Here is a 9,157-nt window from a genome sequence, read left to right as displayed (position 1 = left end):
TGGCATGTATCTTAAATTCGGTGGACAGCTTTGGGCAATGATGTAATTTTGTTGTTTTGGGTTTTGAAATCTATACTATTTTTTTATTTATTAGTATCACATTTTCTAATAAAATAAAAAAATAAAAAACTTAATACTCTCTTTGAAAATGACGTATATAATAGTTCTTTTAGAAAAAAGTCTATCAAATGTTTTAACCGGACAGGTGTGGCAAATGAAAAATAAATGAAATAGTAATTGTTTTATAAGTGGCCGGGGGTTTGATACGATTGATTTGATGTTGTATTTTGCTCAACCCAATCAGTAGTAAGCACGTGTAGATAGATATGAAAAAAGAAAAAGAAAGGGCTGTAAAGATGAGTTGGGTGGTTGCTGTTGAAGAACAAAATCCAATAAAATAATGTTAAAAGAGATTGGGGGAGGGGGACGTGTGAGGAAAACGATCATCGGGTCGGGTTTGGTATTGGGTCCATATTTGTGTTTCACAGCCGTATTGATTTTCTCAAATAGCAATACCACTGCCTCTGCGCATGGGGGACCAATTAATTGCAGTGACCTTTCTTGGTCTGAAAAGCTGTGAATAACAAAACTTTACTTTTCCCATTTTATAATTTAATATTTAATATTTACTTCTTCTATTTGACAAATTTAGGAAAAATAATTTATAAACTGTTATTTTCTTCAAATTTATCGATTTAAACTATTTTCAAAAAAGAAAAAAAAATGTCCTATAACGGGCACATTTTTATTGATGTTTGAAAGAAAATGCGCTACATAAGATACATCGTAGTGTATTTTCTCTGGAACATCAAATAAAAACGTACCTTATAAGATGTATTTTTTATTTAATGGTAGTTTTCCAACATCATAAATCCAAACAACTATTTTTCCTATATAAATCCTCTAATTATCATTTCATTCACAATTTAACTCTCAACTTATTGTTTTCAATTTGTTATTCTAAATTCCCATTTTCAATTTTTTTAAAAAATTCTAAAACTTTTGATTTTATTTTATTCAATTTTCGATGACATATTAGCTTATTCGTTTGGATGACAAGTACATCTCTTACGTTCAATTACAAATGGTAATAAAATATTATTTAATTATTTAATTTTAATTGTTAATGATTATGATGTTCGGAAAAAATATCAAATTATTTAATTTTAAATAGTTAATTATTATGCTCTTCAGATTAGTAATTTTTATGTTTCTATATTTAGGCTGAAAATCGAATTTTGGAGACATACATAAACAACTTAATCGAAGGTGCATTGGAGGTCATTCATAGACACTTGCGAGATGTATACTTTTTATACGCTACTCGCATGCTCGGGAAACTAAATTGGATTTCCCACTCATCAGTGCTTTGGTTGAGAGATGAAGACCAGAGATGCACATGTTTTATCTCCCCTGTGATAAGTGAACAGTTACACTCAAGGACGTCAGTTTATAACTCGGTCTACTAGTCGATAGGGATGTCGTTACGGAGCTAGTTGTTAGTGTCGATTGGATTGCAACATGCGCGGAATTACTGGAGAATGTTGAACAGGTTTAAAAGTAGCCAGATCGAGATAAGATGGTTGGAGCACAACTTCCTAATTATCGACATTTCAACAAACGACGTTGAAAAGGAGAAATTCACGCATGCATTCATCTTGAGGTTGATCGAAGGCTTGCTAATGCTAGATAAATCTCGCAATCTGGTACACTTGAGGTGGCTATTACTACTAGTCGGCTTGAGAGAAGTGGGAAGACTTAGCCGGGGATCGACAGTGTTGGCGACATTGTACCGAGAACTGTTTGACGATTCGAAAAAAGCTAAAATAGGCATTTGCATGTTACTTCTTCAATTGTGGGATTGGTATTGACTACCATTTCTATGCCCCTAAGTGCAAGTCCTTTACGAATTCCCACTTATAACATGGTAAAATTTATTTGATAATATCGTTATCGTATCAAAATTTTCATTGTTATAATTTTGGAATAACATATTTTTTGTACAGGTGAACAACCCCGCCAGACATAGCAGTATACCGATCGAGTTCGAGGACATCCGACTAGCTTTAGACCAATAAACAAAAGATGATGTTAGTTTATAATTTTATAGTTATCAATTTTTTTATTCCAACATTTTAAATTAAATATTCGACACTTGCTGAAATTTATAAATTCGTACTATAGTTTGTATGGATGCCATACGTAAATCCAAGGACTCAAGAATGCCTCCTGGACGAATTTTTGGCCAACCATAGAATCTAGCAGGTGAAAGTGCCATTGATCATGTTTGCAACTGTCAAGATACACAAATTTAATCGAGTTATGCTACAGTTCGGGTGTACGTTGTATTCTGCCGCAACCTTAGAAGCTCGATGACCTGCACAAGATCGACTTACAGGGGAGAATTGGCGAAGATTGGACAACATTCTACAAGAAGTATATCGAGATTTGGCAGCATGGGTACAATTACTTGCCAACATGTAAACTATTTCTTACGCTAGATTTAGCAACAACTCTGGATAACATGGATTGGTCTAGACATCACGAGAAGTCATATCTACTTCCGGTTTCAAAAAGTAGGCAACATTGTCGTATGGGCCAATACAAATGCCCATCAATCCCAAATTGGGATGAGATGTTGTAGAGGGATCGACATGTCCGCCACATGCATACAAGGACCCGATTGCTGTCTCATTCCCTATATAAATGCACTAAACCTAAACCTAATCACTCATATCTCTAAATTGTTTTTTTCTTTCTTTCTCTTGCATCTTAAATTTTTTGGGTTTGAAGATTTATTTCACTTGTTTTGAGAGAGACATAGTGTAACGACTAATTTTATTTTACTGCATAGAAAAAGTGTATTTTGGGTCTCCATTCTGAAAAGCATTCGTAAATATTTATTAAAATATTTACTAAGTAAAATGAGTGGTTAATTAGAGTTTAATTAAGTGAATTTAATTTAATGAAGAGTAATTAAGAAAAGGACTAAATTGAATAAAGGATGAAAGTTAAATTGTAGATTAAAAGAAAATGAAGAGGACCAAAATGGCAATTATGCCATTTGTCCTAAGTGAGGCGGTGTACCGTGAAGAAAATCTAAGATTTTTTTTATGTTTTAATTATATTATATTATATTATATTATATTATATATAAACATAAGAAACAGAATGAAATGGAAACGAAACAGAGAAGAACAGGGGAGAAAGAAAGGGAAGAAAGAAAGAAAGGGAGAAAAGGGAAAATTGATGTTTTGAAGCTTTAAACTTTAATTGGTAAGTCAATTTAGCCACTTTTACTTAATTTTGATGCTTTAGAAGTTTTAGAACAAAGTTTTGATGAAATTAAGTTAATATTTTGAAGTTATTAGATTTCTAGATATTGTCCATGTTAAATAAAATGATGAATTAAGGGCTAAATTGATAGAAATTCAAGTTAGAAATGATATAAGGATTGAATTGTAAAGTGATTCATAAGTTTTATGCTTTAAGGACTAAATTGGAAGAATTTCGAAATTATGGTTTTATGATGAAAAATAGATAATTATGTCTAAGTTTGGTTAAAAATTGAGTAGAAATAAAGTATGAATTAAGATAGAAAAGTAAGTGAATTTAGTTAGAATTAAATTGAAATTAAAGTAAATCAACATTTTGTATTGGACAGCAGCAGTAGTCTAAGTTTGAAAAATCATCAAAATTGTAGAAATTGAATTAGAGGATGAATAAAATATAGAATTAAAGATTATTGAGTCTAGTTTCTTATAGAAGAAACTATATAAGCAATTGAATTGTAAATTATGAGATATAATAAATTTTGTGAGACAAGGTCAGAATGAATTCGGGTTCCCCTGTTCTGACTTTGGAAAATCACCAAAAATTGAATAAAAATAATTAGAGGCTTAAAATTATATGTTTAGAATCCCAAATGAGTCTATTTTCATTAGAAATCAACGAGAATGTTATCCGAGTTCTGTACTGTGAGATAATTAATTTTTAGTGAAGAAGGGACGAAACTGTCAGACAGCAGAATAAGGGTGAATTTAAAGAATAAACTGTACTTAATGGCTAAACCAAAAATTCTGAAAATTTTATTGTAAGAATATTTGTGAGTCTAGTTTCAGGAAAAATTAGCGGATCTTAATTTAGAATTCTATAACTCAAGATATGAATTAGTAATGTATTAATGATTATGAATTGTATTAATTTCGTAGTCAATGTGGTACCAGAAATCTCGGCTAAGAAAGGACAAGACAAAGTCAACGGGGGTTAGCTCGAAAATTGCGGTTTGTATATCTATAATCCGAACCTAATACTTAATTGTTGAATTTATTTGTTAATATGTATATTAAGTGTTTTGAAGTAAGAATTATTGTGTTTTGCAAATGAAATGGATTGATATAGTATGTGATGAATTTATTGAATTTATATTGATTGAATTGGCGTATATATATATAGATATATATATTGAATATTGAATATATATTGATTATTTGAATTGAATTGAAATATAAATTGTTTGAAAATTTTAAATATGAGATTTGTGATATTTGGATATTTGTTATTGAAAAGTGAATTGAATTGTATTGAATTATGAATTTATGTGATTAATTAAAATGTGTATTGATTGAAAAAATTGAAAGTGAATTGAATACCCTATTAATGATGATCGGGCTGAGTCGGACATAGTTGGCATGCCATAGGATTGGAAGTGTTCAGGATTCTTCGACCTCGAGTCGATGAGACACTGGTGTCACTATATTTCTTGGATAGATTCGATGAGGTCTGGTACCAACTTTACTTGACTAGGCCGATGAGACACTGGGTGTCAAATATTGCTTGAACTATCCGATGAGGCTTTGGGTGCCATATTGGTGTGTTTGGTTGGATCCGAGTATCTGCCAAGGTCCGAGTCTTGTTAATAGGGGTAAATAAGTGAAAAGATAAGTCGAGTGAATTTGATTGATTGAGCTATTGGAATGAAATAAGAAATTGAATTGAGAATTGAAATTGAGATATGAGATTGAAAACATGAACCAAAAGGTTCATGAAATGAGTGAAGTTCAAATGGATGTTGATTGATGTTAGAATGAATTAAAATGGTATATTGTATAGAATTTATACGGTAAGTAAATGAAAAGAATTGAACAAATATGTTATTGTGTTTGTTATATGACTTGTATAGAATTTATATGGTAAGTAATTGAAATTTTATCTATAAAACAAATAAATGAATACTTATAATTGTTATTGTGATTTTAAGTTTAATTGTTATATTATTAAGTGTTCGGATTATGGAAATACCACTGAGTATACCATACTCAGCGTACGGTTTGTTTCGTGCATGCAGTCTAGTAAAGATAGAACGTTGAATCAACATCCCGATTCGATCCCGAATTCATTAAGGTAAAGTGTGTTAACTATTGGTAATGGCATGTACCTAGGATGTTTTATGAGAGTAATTTAGGTTGTAGATGTACTCATGAAATGAGTAAATTATGGTTGGCAACGGTATGTAGTATGAATTTTGAAATTTACTAAAAATTCGTAGTGATTCTAAATTAGTCCCGAATTGAATTTACTGTTCATATTGGACCGCGAGGGCCCATTAAAGGGACGACATCTTAAAACTAGGATGTGTGTAAATATTTATTTTAATTAATGACCGAAATTGGATTGTACTGACTGGTAATGTCTCATAACCCTGTTTCGATGACGGTATAGGGTTAGGGGGCGTTACACATAGTATTAGTTTTAAGTTATGTTTAGGTTCACGGTGATGTAATGTAGCTAGGTGACCTACAAATTTCACCTGTCGTATGAGCATCGAGCCATCACCCGAGAAGCCAAGATCATATTGCAACTCGAGGTCCAAGTTGATAGTGATTATACCGTCTTGAGTTGAATTGTAAATAAGGCTTTAAGTTTACAAATGGTATGCTGCCAAGGGACGGAGCATGGCTTTTACCCCAGTAAGTGGTGGTTATACGGATATGAAAATGATTTTTTTCATCATCAAAGAAGGAAGTTATTTGCCACAAAAACATAAGTATAAGGAAGAAAAATGCAGTGACATTTTAGTATAATCAAGTAATTCGGTGGACATGGATAAAAAAAATTACTCGATTGTATTAAAATGCCACTGCGTTTGTCTTCCTCGTATTTATGTTTCTGTGGTGACTAGCATCCTTTCCTGATGATGAAAAACTCATTGTCGTGCACATATAACCATTGCCAACTAGGGCCCTATTTATGCACCATCTCTTGTGTGACACTCATAACTTGTTTCCGTCACCGGAATAAGGTTACAAAATATTATTGTACATAACGAAACATTTTATAGCCAATAACAATTAATTTTTAAATTAATTTAATAAATACATAAAAATTAGAAAGGGAATATATCATGCATCTACGGGCTGAAAATCGAGCCTACATGGCCTTAAAAATAGTTTTCAAGCAATTAGTGACCAAATTGGAACAAATCAGAACATTTCAGGAAAAACTTAAAAATTTCATCTACAATGGTCACACGGCCGTGTGACAGAGCCCAGATTGTGTGGCTTCAAACATGTTCGTGTGGCTATCCCACATGCCTATGTGAATCATGTACCTAACACGCTCAAGGCACATACCCGTGTATAACACATTGCCGTGTGACAGCCCGTGTCTCAAGCCATCTATGCCCAAAAAATGACCAAAATCATGCTATTTCCTCACCCAATTGCATAGGTAGCTAAACCAATTCATAATACATGTTCACAAGTCTATAAGTACACCTTTAAAAAACCAAAACATGACATTTTCAACTACTTAAGATCACATTATAATGCTCATATCAAAACATCACCTAGCTAACATTTACAAGTCTCAACATGAATACAACAAACCACTTCAACCATTTTATACCAAGTTAGAATGACACATACCATTCCATGATCATTCACACAAATTTAGCTTAATTTATAACAAGCAAACTTACTAAAATTCACGTTTAAAACATCAAACACCAAATACTAAAACTCAAGGACTATCATTCTATCTACAAATACCAAACAAACTTACATAACTATGAGATATAGCATAATAACCATTGCCCTATTACATGCCATATAAGCCACAATATTTACAAAATCTACCAAAAGTGTCATCGGGATAGTGTGATTATTCAAGTTTGATCCAATCTCCCAACAACAAAATTTAATCTACAAAACAGAGGACAAAGCACGAGTAAGCCTACTTAAAGCTTAGTAAGTTCGTTAAACCAAATGATAATCTTACCAAATTAAAGCATAACATAGCAAATTTCACGATTAAAATAACCAAGTTCCTGTCAGTCATAGCTCACAGCAAGTGAGTATTGAACAGTACGTTAGATTCAATCCAAATTTCAAGTCATCGTTTAATAGGGTTCTCTAATCACCAATATTCATTACGAATTGTTACATCGGCCCGAAGCCTGCTAGGCACTAAGCCGATAAGTACATTTACATGAAGATTGTTTGGCATTTAGCTCGATAAATACACCGGCATGAAGCCTGCTAGGCAACAAAGCCCAATATAGTACAATTTACCGGCATAAAGCTTGCTAGGCTCAAGGCCCGAATTTAATACACTTAATACATTTCAATTTCACTATTGACCTTCGTTAAATCAAACGTTCAATAATCACGAAACACTACAATTACTAAATTAAAATCAAGTAATAAAGAAATTATCTATAACATACTTATATAAACGAACTTACTGGACTGATTTGCAGTAATGGTTCAAATGTAGGGACTACTCCGCAGTAACATGTTCTTGATCTAAACTAATAGTTTCATTCAATTAACTAAATCAACAACAAAATTAAACCATTTTACACAATTAAGTCTTTTTTGAAATTTTTATAAATTTACCCTAAATATTTCACTTTTATTCAATTTAGTCCATATGCCCAAAATTCACAATTAAACCAATTTATTCAAAACCCATCCTAGCCGGATGTCAACAACCCCCAATTCAACCTGTATTTGTGATTAATTCACAACAAGTCCTTGAAAGTTTATCACTTTAACTATTTAATCCTTAAACGTTAAAATCATCAAAAATTACTTTACAGAATAACCTTAACTAACAACCAAACTCAATAACCCTCCATCGAACTTTAAAAACAATCCAAACACATCAATGTCATAATCTAAAACGTTTGACAGTTTTACAATTAGTCCCCGGGTTAGCTAGATTAACCTAATACGAGCTCAGAAACATAAAGATTACTAAAAATAGACCAAGTTTCACCTACCTATTGATGGAACAAAACTAGCCGAATGGAGTTCTCTTCTTTTCTCTAGGGCTTCGGCAAGATAGGAAAAAGTAAATGAAGATGGTGATAGAATTCATCTTTGTTTTAGTTTAATTAAAATTTATTTAAGTAATTACAACTTTGCCTTTTTTTTTTAATTTGACTTCATATTTTAGCTAAAATAAAGCTAAAATCGTCCACTCATCTCCATAATGGTGTAATTACCATTTAAGTAACTTCCTTTATTTATCAATTATCATCTTGAACCTTTAATTAATGGAACTCAACCTTTACAGCTTTTACAATTCAGTCCTTTTTTACTTAATTAACTATCAAAATTATCAAAACGATAAAATTTATTAACCAAACTTTAATACGGCACTAATGAACTTATAAATATTATCTAATTAATATTTATGAACCGACACTACGAATTTTTGGTGCTGAAATGACTATTTCTGACACCACTGAAAAACGGGCTATTACACATTGATAGGCATAACCTTTGTAAAATTGAAGCCTTAGTTACACTTCAACCGAAGACCATATAACCACCGTCAACCAGGTCCTTGAGTTGCAATGCAATTTAGCTGCTCGATTGATGGCTCCATGCTCACATGCCAGATGAAATTCATAAGTCACTCAGCTCCACGACACCACTGTAAATTCAAACATACATTAAAACTATAACAATGTTTATCTCGAACACGAGAAAAAATAAATCTACAAACTTCTAAATTCAAATTGCAAGAAAAAATAGAAAAGAAAAGTAATTTAGCAAAGTGAAAATGTGCCCTGTAGGACGTGTTTTCTTTTCTCTCAAAAAAACAACGTAGATTGATAAATTTTAAGAAAAATAGCATAGTTTCTCAA

The sequence above is a fragment of the Gossypium arboreum genome, chromosome 8 (genome assembly GCF_025698485.1).
Source record: "Gossypium arboreum isolate Shixiya-1 chromosome 8, ASM2569848v2, whole genome shotgun sequence".
Lineage (NCBI taxonomy): Eukaryota > Viridiplantae > Streptophyta > Magnoliopsida > Malvales > Malvaceae > Gossypium > Gossypium arboreum.
Note: the sequence above shows the minus strand (reverse complement) of the source record.